General features: G+C 47.0%; 1 protein-coding gene across 5 annotated transcripts in view; it reads left to right on the top strand.

Annotated features, from left to right (window-relative positions):
- PKNOX2 (PBX/knotted 1 homeobox 2) overlaps positions 1-17,218 on the top strand; it is a 103,591-nt gene that overhangs the window by 51,801 nt on the left and 34,572 nt on the right. For 4 of the 5 annotated variants that reach the window (XM_059867210.1, XM_059867214.1, XM_059867211.1 and 1 more), the window contains 2 exons: positions 9,485-9,635; positions 9,948-10,023. The gene's annotated coding sequence lies outside the window, so the exon portion shown is untranslated. Of the gene's footprint in view, positions 1-9,484; positions 9,636-9,947; positions 10,024-13,163; positions 13,219-17,218 lie in introns of those variants that run through there. The other variant, XM_059867213.1, reaches the window with a different exon arrangement.

Raw genomic sequence — 17,218 nt, forward strand, 5'->3', positions numbered from 1 at the left:
AAAACTATTTTTGATTCTGCTCTCACCTGTCTCACTTTCCCCGAGTGTGGCTTTCCCTGAATATTTTTAACCATATTTTATTACTGGTCTCATGAGCCTCAGACTGGGGGATTGCTGTCATTGCACTCACTCACATGGAAGTTATTTAATTCAGTCTTTGTGAGTGTTGAGAAAAGACTTTCCTCAACGTTTCCATTGCTGCTGACATCTAGGTCAACACCCAAATTTATTTATTTGACATTTCCCATTTCCAATTAATCTGTGAAGTATTCCTCCTAAAATGGTCTGAGCTGGTAATGCTTTATCTCCCATTTAATGCTTAATTATTCTTTAATTATTTGGACACTTTTCTTATCACCACTTCATGTCCACCTATTAATTCCATCCTTTTAAATTTCATCATCTCCAAAAGAAGGAAAGTTCAGCAAGATTCTGCCAAGTTTATTTTGAAAAATGTATCAAGTTCAGTAGTTTAACTCGCACCTCTCTATTTCTTTATTTTAAAATTAGGAAATGTGGTGGCTTGGGGTGAATCTTTTTTGATGTCCTCTGGGTCTGGTGGTACCAGAATCAGAGGCAGGCTGAGTGTAGAAAATGACAATTGCACCATTGAAATAGTGGTTTTTTTGCTGCTGGAGGGAGCCTTTGCTGTGTGCCAGTAGCAGCCCTGGGGTCAGGGAGGGCTGGGGCTGAGGGGAGCACACGGCCCCCCCAGACGGGGAGATTTCTGTTTCCATATGGAAAAGGGATGTGGCATCTGGTTTCACTCCCAGCAGCTGGCAGCTTGAAGCCTGTGTTTTGCATGGTGTGGAGTAAAGAGAAAATAAAGTGTCGAATTGTTTGGCATTATCAAGGATTTCTGCTCCCCAGGACTCCTGCATAAAGAGATGGAAATTTTAGCTGCTGGAGCCAAGAAACACACAGAAGTATATGAATTTATTACATTTTATCTCATTCCCTTGCAAACAGCGCTGGAAATGTCAAAAGATCATCTATTGTTTCATCGTTTAGAAAGAATTTTTGTTTTCTAGTTGTAATTTCCTTGATGCCTGGCTGTGGGGAAGGAAGAGAAATTGGAGCAGGAGCTGGCAGGGCTGCAGCAGGTTGAACATGCAGGTTTGTCTGGCCATGGAGCTACATGCATTTAAATTTCTCACATCCCAGGTTTTTAATTTAACAAATGTAATTAAGGCCGGGGTAGGTACTCGGATTATTCATTTACTCCAGATGGAAAAAATTAAATTGAATGCAAATTCCGTAATCAGACGAGAAGTTGAGGATGTCGGACGTGATGGGGAAGTGTCAGCACATTAATCGGACTGCTTTCCCTAAACAGCCCCCAAATCTAAGAGCCAGGGATTATTTGAATAATTGAGGTGGCATTTGATAAGATATCTGATTGCTGATATCTCCTTAAGACGAAGCCCTAATTGTAATTCTCCATCAAGAAGGATTAATCTGCGCGGCAGAACGCGCTGGGAACGCTGCGGTGTCACACTCCCTCCCCTGAGTTTGGGCTTTATCAGGGGCTGCCATGCCCAGGGAAGGTGCCAAAGTGATTTATCGCTTCTCCTGTTACTTTATCCATGTGCCAGGAGGTCCTCAGGTAGCACAGCCTGGCACTGGGGATCCGGGCATCCCAGGCTGCCTGAGTGCCACAGAGTTGGGTCTGTATTCGGAGGTGCCCCCATTGCTGGAGAAGGATGCATCGTTGCATCTTAATGTCCCTTCTTCATGTCTTCAGGGCACAGTCAGACCTTTTTTCCTCTGGGGAAAGGAGACAAAATGGAGACAAAGTGCCCCAACTTCAGCAGAAGACCATGTTGGAGGTCCATGACCCCAGTCATTTGATAGCACCCAATCTTGGAAAACTTTCGGGGCTTGATGGACATTGGGACATTTGGGGGTTGATGGGACGTTGGGACATTGACTCCCAGCTCAGTCTTGGCTAGGGTAGAGTCATGGTTTAGGAATGGTCCCCCCAGTTTAGTGCTTCTACTGAGACTTTGCAAACCACCCTGCCACTCACTGGATCCCCTTCCTCCTCCCCTTCTGGAGAATTAGAGGCATGAAAGGCAAAAATCATCAGAAAGAAGGGCTGAGGTAAGAACAATTTACTGGAAACCAGAATGAGGAAGCAAACAGTAACAGCAGCAATATTAATAACAAAGGGTACCAAACCAGAGTGATTCACACACAGAAATGTTCACCTAAAGGCAGAGCTGCTCCGGCTGGGAAGGGAGTCCCTTTCCTGCCCCTCCCCCAAAAAGGGGTATAGAATAACCAGGTCCTGGCCGAGCCCCCTCCCAGCTACTGCCGAAATTAACCCTCTCCTGGCTGGAACCAGGACAGGTAGCAAGAGCAGCTTCCACTCAATCTGGCAACAGACCCTTGGTCATAATCATAGAAATCTTTTCTTGTGGAATCTGTTTTGCTGCCAGCACCGTTGGCTCCTCTTAAAACCAGACATGGAAGGTGGGGGGAGAGAGGGGTGGACTTTCCTCCTTGAATCCCACACCCTGAGTGAGATTAGAAAGGATTTAAATTGCTGAAATGATAATTTAAAAAAAAAATTGATACATCCATGTCGAAGATCCAGTCTTGTAAACAAAGAATCATCATGGTCTCTCCTTCTCCCTTCCTGTGTCTAGCAGCAAATAAAAAAAAACAAAAGGGAAAAAGATGAGAGAAGGCAAAGGGATAAAGCTTGAAAGGGTTTGCTGTTGGGTTTTTTTGAGAGCTTGAATATTTTGAAACAAGCTGTAAATGGAAATTCTTCCCTGTAAGGGTGGTGAGGCCCTGGCACAGGTTTCCCCATCCCTGGAAGTGTCCAAGGCCAGGCTGGATGGGGATTTAGACCAACCTGGGACAGTGGAAGGTGTCCCTGCCTGTGGCAGGGAGTTGGAAGAGGATGAGTTTTAAGGTCCCTTCCAACCCAAACCATTCTGGGATTCCCTGATTTGATGTAATAGAAAATAAAAGGTGCTGGGGAGAAAATAATCCTTAACTCTTCTGCAGTCAGATGTTTGCCCAGAAGTGATGAGGATATATCTGATTTTTCCTGTCTCTAAAGCAAAGTGAAATGCAGAGATTTTTCATCTTTTCTCTTTGTCCTACCATCCCACCTCCCCCTGTGACCATGTGCCAATGGCCACTCCTGATGGATTGGGTGCAGTAAGTGATTGTAGTCAGACTCTGGACAGTGCATCCACAATCAGAAAGGCATTATATCCCCTCAAAAAACCCCAAAACCCCAAAAAAACCACTAACCCCACACCCCAAAAACCAAAAAAAATCCCAACTTAAATCACTTGAGATAAGTTGGGTGTTATCTTGAGTTGCAAATTGCTTGTTTGCTTCTCCAGCTGGAGCTGTTAATTCAGAACAATTAACACACCGTTTAAAACCCAGACAAAGCATACGGAGGCAGTTCCTGGGAAGAGCCTGTTTGGGATGGAGTGCCTCAGTGGGAAATGGGAAGGATAACTCAGTTTGGCTTTCCCCTTAGATCCTGGCAGGTGTGGTGGGAAATGACACAAACACCAGAGTTTAGGCCCTCAGAACCCCTGCTGGATGCTAGGTTGAGGGATGCTCAAAGCAAGACCCAGCTGGGTCTCTAGATCCAAAAGGAAATCCAGTGTTGACACTCACTGTTGGGATGAATTTGTCACTGAGACAGTGCCTTCACCCTCCTGCTCATCCTTCACATCTTTCTTCTTGATGAAGAAATAACAAATCCTAGAGTGACTCCTAAAATAATGCCTGAATTTTTTTACTGGCCCTTTGCAATGCCATGGAGCACCTCCCTGGCTCCATCCTTCAGGCCTTTTGTGGCATCATTTTGGAACCTGACATTTATTTTCTCAGGTTCCCTTTTGATTTTTTGATGCAGGTGAAGAGCAAAAGCCTAAATCTGGAAAGAAACCCCCAAAATACAGCAGTTCAACCTTCTTAAAATACTGATGTGAGCTCAACCTGCTTAAAATATCTCTGGGTCAAGGAGCAAGGAGGTGAGCTCATTGCTTTTTCACAAGGACATAAACCACTGTTAGACTCTTATGGGAAGCTGGAGGAAATGCTGCTGCAGTTGTTGCATTTTTGCAGCCCAGTGGTGGCTTAAGGGGTGATCCATCCCTTCTTGCACCCTTGCCTCCATGTATCCATGAGTCTTTTCACTTTTCACCGTGTGTGTTCATCCATGCATCTGTGCAGCCTTGCATCCATGAATCCATGAGTCCTTGCATTTGTCCATCCATCATTTTTGGTCTTATACTTCTGACCAGAACTGCACAAAAATTTTATTAAGGGCACACAAGATTTTTTTTTTTTTCACATGAAAAAAATCCCGCAAATCCAAATGTTTTCCTCAGAAACTTTACAGGAATTGGCATGGCTGAATGTGCAGCAGCTCTAAGCATCCCCTACAAATGATGGGAAAATAAACTTTTCCATCTCAAAGTTGGCACTAGGATTTTGGGGTTGGGGACCCCTACAATGTGAGCCCCGCAAAACCTCCATCCCCTGAGCTGTGAAAGCCAAGCAGGTCATCTTTAAGAGCTTTTTCTGCAAACCCTTTCCTGCTACTCCCCCATCCGAGGATGGATGTAGGCAGCACCGGCAAATCTGAATAACTAATCAGAGTCCTCATTAACCCCCCACTGAGATGCTCAAACATTCACTTTGCTGTTTGTGAAGCAGGGAGGGGAAAAAAAAAAAAAAAAAGGAAAAGGGAAAAAACCTCACAAGCCACCCTGCATTAAAATTGATGTGTTATTAATCCCACTGTTCCAGACCTCATGGGCACCGAATTTTCCTCCGTCTCGCCCGAGGCCGAACAGTATGGTGCTGCTTCTGCAGGGCACTTTGCCTTTCCATTATTTATCAGCACAGTGGAGAGAGGCTGCTTTTGTTCCCTGGGTCCAGATGTGTTCACATGCACATGTCTGGGGTGGGGATGTCCAGTATTTCTCTACATGCCCCGTTTGGGTAAATGTGAGCCCCTACAGCAGGCCTCTGCCAACAGATGCATCTCTCCCAACTGTGTTTAGCCTCAAAGCAGCTTTGCTTTTGCAGAAATACAAAAATATTTGGGCATGTCTCAAATCTTTCACTCTCTCTGAGAATGTGTAGGGTTTGTGCATCACCAGTTTACTTCTGAAATGAAAATATTATATTCTTCTTTGCCTCAGCATCCCCAACACCTGTCCCCAGCCCTTATCCAGAGGCTGGAGAGAAACTGCACTGTGTGGGGAAAAGCCCAACACACCAAAGGTTTTTGTCACAAAAGTCCTCCTGGCAGATGGCAGCAGGTGTTGCCAAGGTATTTGGAGAGTCATGATCATCCCTTGGAGCTCCTTAAAGGGTTAACTGAAACTTGAGCTTTGATTTCTGCATTTGTACTGATTTTCACACCTGCAGGGTTTCTGTGCTTGTCCCCAGGGTTGTGGAGTTTGGGGCCAGCAGAGCTTGCTGTTGGGCATAGTGTGGGGGATAAAAATAATTCAACAAAACCCAGCATTACTGGGGATTTCACCATTTGTGGTTTCCTTCTAAGTCAGAGAAGTTGGCATTAAATTTATTAAAAGATGATAGTCACAATTAAACAGCATTGGCACGATGAGGCTGGACGCACCACGGTCTGCTCACACTGGAGGAAACAAAGTGACATGCTGGGAAAAGCCTTCTTGCTTTAAAATCCTTTTTGCAAAAATCCTGAATTTTCTTTTGCTAAATGTCAGCTTTATTAGCATTCCCTTAGACTTCATTAAAACTTGTTAACAGGGATGCCCTTGGCTTTTTGAGCTGGGGTAGAGGCTGCTGTCCCAGGACACCGGGCTCCCAAATGTGCTGTTGGATGCTGTTCAGGCCAGCAAATCAGGATTTGGGGCATTTGTGGGATTGATGACTTGTCAGAAATGGTGTCTCATTTGTGGCCCTGGGGCAGCTGCTGAGCACAAGCCTGAGCAGCCGTGGGACACCGTGGGCCTCTGTGCCTGGCATTGCCTGTGGTGGAGCATCTTGGAGGAGGCACCTCCTCCGTTCCCCTTCGCACCGGGAGGACTTCAAAGGCCTTTGCTAAACTTCAAAGGATGCCTTTTGAAGTTGCTAAAAGTGCTCAAAAAGACTTCTCTCTCTCTCTGCAAGGGTGTTCAGGGAGATGTCCCTGGTGGGGCTGGCTCTTTGTGCTCCTCGTGATGGGGACAAAACCGGCGTCGTTTCTGCAGAAGGTGCACAATGGTTTTGTCCTAAATGCGTGCAGCACCCAAGGCCTCAGGTCTGGCCACCTCCAAGGGTGAAAATCAGTCTGCCAGTCTGTCAGAGCTCTTCTAACACTGGCAGAGCCTTACTTCTGCTCCCTTTCCTCCAGCCCTCATGTTTTGTTCACAGAGCAAAAGTCTTTCCTGTGGGATGGAAAAAAGTCTTTGTATGATGAAGGACTGGTGCAAAACATGAGCTTTTCCATCGTGATGTCAGGACAAATCCAATGAAAATCAAGTCCAAATTTGTGATACCTATTTGGCATCAGCCCACTCTTGCTCCTCCAAGGCATGAGCATTAATTCTTTACCATAAATAACCTTAATATTTCACCTGCTGTTGTGGTGGAAGAGTTTGGGACTCAGGCCCTTCTGAGCAGATCAGGTCTCTGCATCTCTTGGTTGGACCTACACTGGCCTGAGAAGTCAAGAGGCACCTTGACCTTTTGTGTCTTCCACCAAATTTTCCACATTTGGAGGTTTCTGCTGTGTGTTGCCCTGAAATGTTCCAGTTGTTTCCAGATCTCTCCTTGGGCAATGACCATGGGCCAGCTTCCCAGGAATGCACGATTCCCCATGTAGCTCCTTTGGTTCCTGGGGGAGATGATGGTCACCTGCCCTGAAGGCACAAAACTGCACCTGCTGTTCTTGCAGGGGTTTGGGATGGAGATAAAACCTGGGGAAACAATTCTCATGGATCTCCTGTCTGGCCTCTCCACACCTGACACGGCTCTCTGCTGGTGGTGTGCAGCAGAGATGCATCCCTGGGGTGTGTGGTGGGGACCTGAGGAGCTCTCCAGAGGTTCTGTGCATGTTGGGAGGCATCTCAGGTGTGTTTTGGGCAGCTGAGGAGCTCATTGGAGGTTCTGTGCATGTTGGGAGGCATCTCAGGTGTGTTTTGGGCAGCTGAGGAGCTCTTTGGAGGTTCTGTGCAGGTTGGGAGGTATCTCAGGTGTATGTTGTAGCTGAGGAGCTCTTTGGAGGTTCTGTGCAGGTATCTCAGGTGTATGTTGTATCTGAACCCTCCAGAGGTTCTGTGCAGGTATCTCAGGTGTATGTTGTACCTGAGGAGCTCTTTGGAGGTTCTGTGCAGGTATCTCAGGTGTATGTTGTACCTGAGGAGCTCTTTGGAGGTTCTGTGCAGGTATCTCAGGTGTATGTTGTACCTGAGGAGCTCTTTGGAGGTTCTGTGCAGGTATCTCAGGTGTGTGTTGTACCTGAGGAGCTCTTTGGAGGTTCTGTGCAGGTATCTCAGGTGTATGTCATACCTGAGGAGCTCTTTGGAGGTTCTGTGCAGGTATCTCAGGTGTATGTTGTACCTGAGGAGCTCCTTGGAGGTTCTGTGCAGGTATCTCAGGTGTATGTTGTACCTGAGGAGCTCTCCAGAGGTTCTGTGCAGGTATCTCAGGTGTATGTTGTACCTGAGGAGCTCTCCAGAGGTTCTGTGCAGGTATCTCAGGTGTGTGTTGTACCTGAGGAGCTCTTTGGAGGTTCTGTGCAGGTATCTCAGGTGTATGTTGTATCTGAACCCTCCAGAGGTTCTGTGCAGGTATCTCAGGTGTATGTTGTACCTGAGGAGCTCTTTGGAGGTTCTGTGCAGGTATCTCAGGTGTATGTTGTACCTGAGGAGCTCTTTAGAGGTTCTGTGCAGGTATCTCAGGTGTCTGTTGTACCTGAGGAGCTCTTTGGAGGTTCTGTGCAGGTATCTCAGGTGTCTGTTGTACCTGAGGAGCTCTTTGGAGGTTCTGTGCAGGTATCTCAGGTGCATGTTGTGTCCGAGGAGCTCTTTGGAGGTTCTGTGCAGGTATCTCAGGTGCATGTTGTGTCCGAGGAGCTCTTTGGAGGTTCTGTGCAGGTATCTCAGGTGTATGTTGTACCTGAGGAACTCTTTGGAGGTTCTGTGCAGGTATCTCAGGTGTATGTTGTACCTGAGGAGCTCTCCAGAGGTTCTGTGCAGGTATCTCAGGTGTCTGTTGTACCTGAGGAGCTCTTTAGAGGTTCTGTGCAGGTATCTCAGGTGTGTGTTGTACCTGAGGAGCTCTTTGGAGGTTCTGTGCAGCTATCTCAGGTGTATTTTAGGCGTCATCTGAGGAGCTCTTTGGAGGTGGTGGCACATGTCAGATGTACATAACATCAGCAGTTCAGAAGGTGGAGGTGTGCATACATCTGCCTGTGTTAGACATTTACCAGCAATCTGAGGAGCCCTGAATGGGTTTTGTGTACCAGGGTGGGTGTCTGGGGTGCATATTGAAATCTGAGGGGCTCTCTGGAGGTGACACACCTGTCAGAGCTCTGAGGAGCTCCCTGAAGGTGACGTGTGCCATGCTGGATGTCCTGGCTGTGTAACAGAGATGTGAGGAGCTCCAGCCAGCTGCTGTTTGAGGTGTCCCTGCCAGCTGTGCATGGGTGAGGAGCTATCCAGGGGGGGTTGGTAGCACGGTGATACATCAGGGCTGGGCTGAGAGCAGCTTGGCAGAGCTTGTGTGTACCAGGGGACATTTATGGGACTGTATATAACTAAAATAAGGGATTCATACTGGAGACTGAGGAGCTCTTCACCAGGAGATATATCAGGGTAGATGCATCAGACATATACTGGAGATGCCAGGAGATGTTTACAGGCAGGGGTGATATCTGGGGTGATGGACCTTGAGGGACATTCAGATGGATGTTGAAGGTCTAAGGGGCTCACTAGAGTGTTATATGGAGAGATCTGGTGAATTTTATCTCTTTAATCCGTTTTTTTTGCAGTCAAACACAAAACACCCCAGTGTGGGTGGCTGTGCTGGTTCTTGCTCAGCCCATCTTTGTTTTTCCACTGGAGCTGCTGAGATGGGCCCAGAAATCCCAGTCCCATAAGGGGCAGGTTCTTGGCAGCCACAAAGTCACCTCTAGGATGTGGATGGCCTTTCCTCATTCAATAGTGGCTGGGGCTCCCCCCTTTTGGAGGTGGTGGCTGTTCCCCAGTTCACTCTGTGTCAGCCCAAGTACAAAAACACCTGTATTATAAAAGGTGTTTTTAATATTATAAAAATATTATAATTAACCAGGGAAATGCCAACTATTATAACATATTATATTTTATAATAAATAAATATTATAATTTTATTATAATTCCCCAGGAAATATTATAATTACCCAGGGAAATGCCAACCACCAGCATGAAATGGGGGCACAGCCAGCCATCAGTACTGTTTCATTCCTTTTTTCCTTTTTTCTCCTTTTCAGACCTGGATTGTAGCAGTAACCCTCAGTGTGATCCCGTGAGGAGCTTTCAGCACCCACCAAGAGTGGGAAAGGAGGGACAGGACCCCCTTGGCCTCCATCTCCTGAGCACAGACCAAGGAGGAGCTCGCCTTCGTCTGCTGGACACATCTCGGTTCGACCTCTAAAAATCTGAGTTATTTTTGTCCTTTTTGGGGGATGTTCAAACCTGATGGGGAAAACCCCTGACCGAGCTCAGACATCAGTCCTGCTTTCAGCTCCAGGGGATATTCCCACCTCCTTTTCCTTGATTTCTCCTATCTTCCCCATCATCCTCCAGAAAAAAACCATTAAGAGAGGCTTGCCATCCATGGCTCCACTGCCACTGCACTTTCCTAGTGCAGACCTTCATCCTTTGCTTAATATTTCACTTTCTTATTTCATAGTTTTCTCTCAATGTTAAAATATTTCATTTTTGCTTTCCCAGGTTGTGATCCCTACCCAGTTTTTGGGGCAGTGGGAGGACACTTCCAGGCCAGTGGCTCCCTGAGCACCCCCTAACAGTAAGGCTGCTTTGCTTTATATTATTTAAGCAATTATGTATATTAATTGTGCAATTATGTGTATTAATTGAGCAGGATGTGGTGAGTCATGACCTTGGTGGGGTTTATTTGGAGGGATTTCTGCTGTTTTCTGTTGATATAATTTAAATTGTATCAACCCTTCCCTAAATGCAGTGAGCATTTCAGAGCAGAATTACACTTTTTTTTTTTTAAAAGAAGGAATCAGTCTGTGCAGGGAGTCTTGTTTTAAAGCTCAAGTGTAGATAACATATTGTTAAGAGCCCTACAAGACATAAGCAGCCTGGAGAAAAACACATATATATTTTTGTGAAAATACTCTGAAATATAGGTTGTTATCACTGCAGAATTTTGGCACAGCCAGCAGTAGGGTGCAAAGAAATGGTCACCAACTAAAAATAAACAAAATGCAGAGCTTAAAATAAGATATACATGAAACCAAGGGTTTCACAGTCCTTTAGTCAACCCTGATCACTAAAATTAGGGCTTGACAGAGTGACAAATGTGCTTGATCCGTGCCAAAACCAGGGCACCCAGCAAGTGACACAGAAAATAAAACCCTGCTGGCTACAAGTTCCCTCCTGCAGGAGCAAAGAGAAATCTTTGGTCACTGAAAATGGGAGCGGCCCCTTCAATTTGGGTAAATATTCTGCAAAAGTGCCTGGGTTCACTTTAAACTGGTTATATTTAGCTGGGGCTTCTCAGGGAAAATCCCAAACCCTTCATTTGGTCCATGGCCCAGCAGAGCATCTTTTCCTTGAGTCTTCTCTTTTGAGTCCTGCCTCCTCTGAAAGTCCCCTCTAGTAAGAAGCAGCCAGCAGGGGCAGGATTATTTCCCCCAGGCCTCCCTTTGATTCTTCTGGTGACCCTGCCTCAGCCAAACCAAAAAACACACGATGAGGGAAGTGATGAAAATCTCCTCAGCCTGATTTTACCCCTTTCTGATAAAGGTACAGGTTGGGTTCCAGCTGAAATTACTTTTCTGGTGAGTGTGGGGGGATTGGGGTCACCACAATGAGCACTTTTGGGGGGATCCTCCCTGCTTGGTGGCCTCCTTCCAGTCTGTATTTCAAAGTGAGTGAAAGTGATGCCTTGGAGTGGCTGCCTGGAGCAGAGGCCAGACAGAGTTAGGAGAACAAAGTGGGAATTTCTGAAAGCCTTTAACAGACACACCTGGGGCAGTCAGAGCCTCCCAGGGGCTGCACCCAGCACGGACAGTGGGCTCCAGTTTCTCAGGCAGATTTCAGTGTGGTCCATTTGCATACCAGGGGTTAATTCTCCAATTACAGTCTTGGGCAATGAAGTCCCATCCCCCAGTTTGCTCCTCCCCAGTTTATTTTTATTTATAATTTTCTGGGCCTGAGGCTGTTGGGTGTCCTTGGGTTCCAGGCCCAGAGGAATTGTTTTGTCTGACCAAGATGTGAAGACAGGAGCTGACACTTCATATGGAGTTAGAGTTATGCACTACTGCAGCACAGGATTTGGAAAATAAAAAGGCTAAAATCTCAAGGCATCAAAAGTACTCTGTGCCCTGCCATGTGTTTTGTGTGGGTTGGGTCGTTCTCTTTGGAGGATCTGTGGCTGTGGAGGACACAAAGTGCTGGAAGCACCTCCAGCAAGGAGACCAAACCAGAACTGCTCAGCAAATTGTGCCAACAGGGTCCAGACACCTTCCTTGAAAGGCACAGGGGGTGTGATGGTGGTGGGTGTCCATTTAATTATCTTCTGGAACACTGGGCTGGCTTCACTCTAAGTGGTTAATGACAGAAATTACCTGAAGGCTTCTGAGAAAACAACTTGGTTTCCCTTGGCTTTCTGCACTGTGTTAGTCCCTGCAGTTTTCATGCACCAAACTATTTCAGCTTTCCTCCTCCTGAAGCCCCTATGACCACAGGATGCACCTCTGAGGCCAGGCCATACCTTTTTTGTGCAAAAAAAGCTGTGAAAAAAAATTTAGCCCATCTGTCTCACCCCATGAACACTTTCCAGTCCTTTTTTGATCCCAATTTCCTCATCCTGTTGAGTTCAGACCAGGCTGAGATTTACTCCCATTTGGAGTAAATGGAGAAGACAGTCTTATTAAGCATTACTAAAGGAGTTTGAAATCCATTGTAACTCCCTCTAAATCACCATGTCCTATTTCAAACTTCTCTTTCATCACTGAGGCTGGAAATTTGGCCCAAAAATTGCTTTCAAATGGGCAAATGAAAAATGTTTCAATTGTGGTCATTAATCAAGGTGTTCCCATCTCAATCTTCAGTGCCTTGGCTTGGGGTTTGGATAGGGACAGCTCCCTGTAGGTGCCAGAAAGCTGACAGGCCTCAAGGGAAACCTTATTTTTGTTTTCTGGTCCACAGAGTCATTTTTCATAGGGAATTTTACATTTTACATAGGAAATTTGGGGGGGAAGCAAGACCGGGAGGGGCCAGAGAGCTGCAAGAGAGGGATGTGAAATGAAAACTCAGCCAGCCAAGAACTCTGGTTTATCTGCCTAATGGGGCTCCAGAGGGAGCTTTTCCCCCTCCCAGGGGGAACATTTCCAAGTGTGATAGCAGGATACAGCAAGAAATGAGGCAGATTTAAGGGAGGATTTTATTGGGGGTACTGTGGTATTGCTGTTTTCCTGACTTTCCCAGTCAGGGAAGTCTTTGCATTCTGCCACTCACACCTCACCTGTGTTTCTGCAGGTGGGTTCACTCTGCTGTTTTTAGCAAGTCCTCCAAAAAGCAGGTATATGTCCATGTTTACTCGTGGGGGGTTTGGGAGATTTGCATAAAACCTGTGAGATTTGAATTGTAAGACAAACACCCCAGGAAGGCATTAAATTGAAATCTAAATAATGGGGAATTGCAGTATTGATGATGGGTGTTCATGGACTGCAGCAAGTCCTTGGTTTGTGGTGGGATCTGTGCCAGGACTGCTGGCAGGGTTGAGGTTGCAGGTGGGTCTTGCACTGGCATTGGTCTGGTTTGCACTTTGTGCTGTTTGCAGTGGCAGAGAAATTGGTTGTTGTTATTTAATACCAGCATTCCCCAAGTTAGTGCCCCCTCCCCAAGTCTCCAAAACTCCATGCAGCTCACTTGCTTCTCTTCTCCTGCCCCCTGTAGAGAAAAGATTGGAGGCACAAAAGGCAAAGATGGGTTGGGATAGGAACAATTTACTGGAAACAGCAATGAGGTAAGAAAATGAACTTGTAACAGCAGCAGGACAAATAACAAAAATGCACAAAAGAGAGCACAGATCTTAACCTGACCACAGCCATGCCCCCAAAGAGCTCCCTCTGGTCAGGACCAGCACTACCACATTGATCTATCCTCCAGGAGAATGAATTCCCTTCTTCTCAGAAGAGAGAGAGTCCCTTTCCCCTGCCCCTGGCAATGGTATTAAAAGAAAAATAAAAAAGTGATATCAAATAATATTAGGGTCTGGTCAAGCCCCCCCCTCCAAGCTATTGTAAAAATTCACAAATTCACTCTGTCCTGGCTGAAACCAGAACAGGATTGCTGGTGTCAGTTTGGAATGGAAAAACTTCAATAATGGTTTAAATTTTGCAGAGCAAGACAGTTTTTGAGCCTGTTTCTTCTCAGCTACTCAAGAAACAGCACTGATGTCACCTTTGGTCTTGGGATAGAAATTTGTAGAATTCACAGATATTACAGTTTCCCATGACCTCCTTCACCTCAGACCCACACCTAAACCTCTTCTTCCAGCTCATGTCTCCAAAACTCATCAAATCTTTTGCCATCTCCTTTTTTGTCCTCTGAGAAGCTCTTTTTAGCCTGGCAGGGGATGGAGCCCTCATTCCCCCCTGTCACAGCATCCTCTGCACAAAGTGTCCACGGCTGGATCAGTGGGAGCTGCTGGCTCATGGGGGCACACGAAGGGTTACAGGGGCTGGGTGACATCAGACTGGCAGCCTGTCACTAGTGGGGTCCTGCAGGGCTCCATCCTCCACCCCGTGCTAGTGGAATATCACCAATATTGTGGGCAGGGCCTGCCTTGGCCTGTCTGGCCCTGCTGCTGAACCAGACACTGGCACTGTGGTGTTTCACCCACAGACACTTTTGGCCATGGCTGGGTGGTGTTTCACCCCACAGACACTTTTGGCCATGGCTGTGTGGTGTTTCACCCCACAGACACTTTTGGCCATGGCTGTGTGGTGTTTCACCCCACAGACACTTTGGGCCATGGCTGTGTGGTGTTTCACCCCACAGACACTTTTGGCTGGCTGGGTGCTCCAGCTGGGCACGTGGGGACAAGTCCAGGCCTGCAGGAGCTCTGGTGGCTGCGGGATGGAGCTTCCCCCGTGGAGGGGCTGCTCCTCAGGTTTCCCTCTGTGGAGAAGCTTTCAGGTGATGGGGAAGGAAAGGAGTCGGTTCTGATGGAGGGTTTGGATCCAGAGCTTTGTTCTGGCCCACAGCCTCTGAACCCAGCCCCAGCTCCACCAGAACTCCTGACCCCGTGGGTGCTGCTCCTTTTAACCCCGGGGAGAGGGCAGGGAAGGGACAGGGAGCCACCAGCCAGGTACGGGAGGGGAGGTCTCAGGGGACAAAGGACACCTGGATGGCCCAATGCCCCCCGGGGGTGGAGGGCATCCTTTGGATCTGCCAATCACTCGAGCCCTTCTGGAATTCCAGGGCTGACAGACAGTGCTGGGAGGGGTCAGGGTGGGGAAAGGAGAGGTGACTGACACACCTGGGAGGGAATCTTCAGGGGAGGGAGCTGGGGTTCTGAGGTGAACCCTGAAACCACAACACCGTGCACTTCAACATGAGTTAGACACAGGACTGGAAGGGATATTAGCAGGTTTGCAGATGATACAAAACTGGGATGATCTGTTGACTCCCTTGAAGGCAGGGAGGCCCTGCAGAGAGCCCTTGACAAGTTAGAGGGCTGGGCCATCACCAGGGAGTTCAGGGAGTGTTGGATTCTGCACCTGGGATGGGACAGACAAAGGAATGAGCTGCTGGAAAGCAGCTCTGCAGAAAGGGACTGGATGGAAGGCTGAATTCGAGTCAGCAGTGGAGGGACAGCCCTGTCCTGGGGGGCTTCAGCCCAGCACCAGCAGCTGGGTGAGGGAGGGGAGTGTCCTCCTCTGCTCAGCCCTGGGGTGGCCTCCCCTGGAGTCCTTTTGGGCACCACAGCATGAGAACGACTTTGGGCTGGTAGAGAGCATCCTAAGGAGGGCAGCAGGGATGGTGAAGGGCTTGAGGGGAAGCTCAAGGAGGAGCAGCTGAGGGCACTCAGAGGGACCAGAACAGGTCTTGGAGGAGATTGAGGGGAGACTCCTCACAGTCTGCAACTTCCTTGTGAGGGGGAGAGGAGGGCAGACCCTGATTGCTGCTCTGGGGTGCCCAGTGGCAGGACCCAAAGGAATGGCCTGAAGCTGTCAGGGGAGGCTTAGGTTGGCTATTAGGGAAAGGTTCTTCAGCCAGAGGGTGCTTGGGCACAGGAGCAGGGTCCCCAGGGCACTGGGCATGGCTCAAGGCTAGCAGAGCCCAAGAAACATTTGGACAATACTCTCAGGTGTGTGGTGGGACTTGGGGATGGTCCTGAGCAGGGCCAGGAGGATCCTTGTGTGTCCTTTCCAGCTCAGATCATTCTGGGATTCTGTGACCTTCTCATTGCCAGTGTGGGTTTGGGGTTTGGTGTTTGCAGGATGGAAATGCGATTCCTGACTCATCACTCTCCATGAGATGGAGAATGAAGAGCTCAAGGCAAGGTTTGAAAGCATAGGGCAAGACTTTAGGCACTGGACATTAATTGTTCTCAGAGAAGGACTGTTAACGTTTATCTGCTCCCTATTTTTTACAAGGCAACCAGAGATTTTATTTAGACATTTCATGCCCAGCAAGAAGAAGTTCCTACATTTTTGGGGTTCCTCAGCTACACTTCACTTCAAAGCTTTTTGATTTGCTGAAAAAAAAAATCACAACTTGCTCTTTTGGGAACTTTTCTTGGGCAGAGGGCTGGGTTGCACAAAATTCAAGTATTCTCAGGTTACTTTGAAGAAGATTCTTTGATGTTTCCCTTTGCCAGTTTGTTTTGGAAGGTGCTTTAATGGTCTTCCCCTATAAAAATAACACTTTAAAATGTATGTAGGTATCTCAGCTCTCCACTTAAAAAAATGAGCAAAGTTGTTTAATGCTGCTGTTCAAGGTACATTAACCTTGTCTGCTAAAGCTCTGACTGGCTCTTGCAGGTTTTATTCTCATGTTTATGTTGCAGAGATATCCCTGGAGCCTTTCAGAGATGGGTATCTTTGGAGAGGAGAGAAATATTTAGCAGTAATTGTTGTTCTCATCAGAAATCCACTGGGGCAGCTCCATCCTTTCTATGGAGCTGAAGCTGGTAGGAGGATTGGGACATATTAATTAAATAAATACAAATAACAAATAAATACATGTAAATATTAAACAAAAAAATTTTAAATGCCTAGGTGAAAATATTAAATAAATAAATGCTCCTTTTCCTGGTGCTCAGGGGCCCATCCACTGACATTCCAAACCAGGGTCTGGTAGGGGTTTTTTTGGCATTGTCCAGCCTGGTGTTTCCCTCTCCCTTTTATCCCAGGCCTTTGTGTTGACCAACTGCTTTTTTAAGGAAAAAACCAGAAAAGGTATTGGCTCTGGCCTAGACTTTGTTCTACAGCAATATCAAGTCCCAATCTGCTTTAACCCCTGCTTGTAGCAGAAACTCAGGGTCAATTTCTCCTTTTTTACCAGGCAATAACTAATAACAGGATACTGGGAGGGTATGGAGGGCAGCATTTAGGAAAACCAGCATCTTGGCCAAGAGCAAAAAGTGCTCCCAGTGCAAGAAAACCTCCTGGGATTGGATTGAGGAAATCTGGCTATGATATATTCTTTAAAAAAATTAAAGCTGTTTGATGGCACAGTGATGTCTTTACACAAGCATTCCTGATCCCCCCGATGAGGTGTTACATGAGCAACATGTTTGGAAGCAACCTTGAACACGGAGGAATGGCCAAGAATGGGTAATGTCTTGAAAAATTGGATTATTTTCTGGTTTTTGACCATTTAATAGCACTTGGATTATTTTTAACAGGCTCAGGGTGGCATAAAGGACTTCCTGTAATGACATGAAAACCTGCTGTTCATCTTTCAGGGTAATTTTGGTAAAAACAGGCAAAAAAGGTGGAGATTTGTTGAAAGAA

This window comes from Haemorhous mexicanus, chromosome 24 (genome assembly GCF_027477595.1).
Source record: "Haemorhous mexicanus isolate bHaeMex1 chromosome 24, bHaeMex1.pri, whole genome shotgun sequence".
Lineage (NCBI taxonomy): Eukaryota > Metazoa > Chordata > Aves > Passeriformes > Fringillidae > Haemorhous > Haemorhous mexicanus.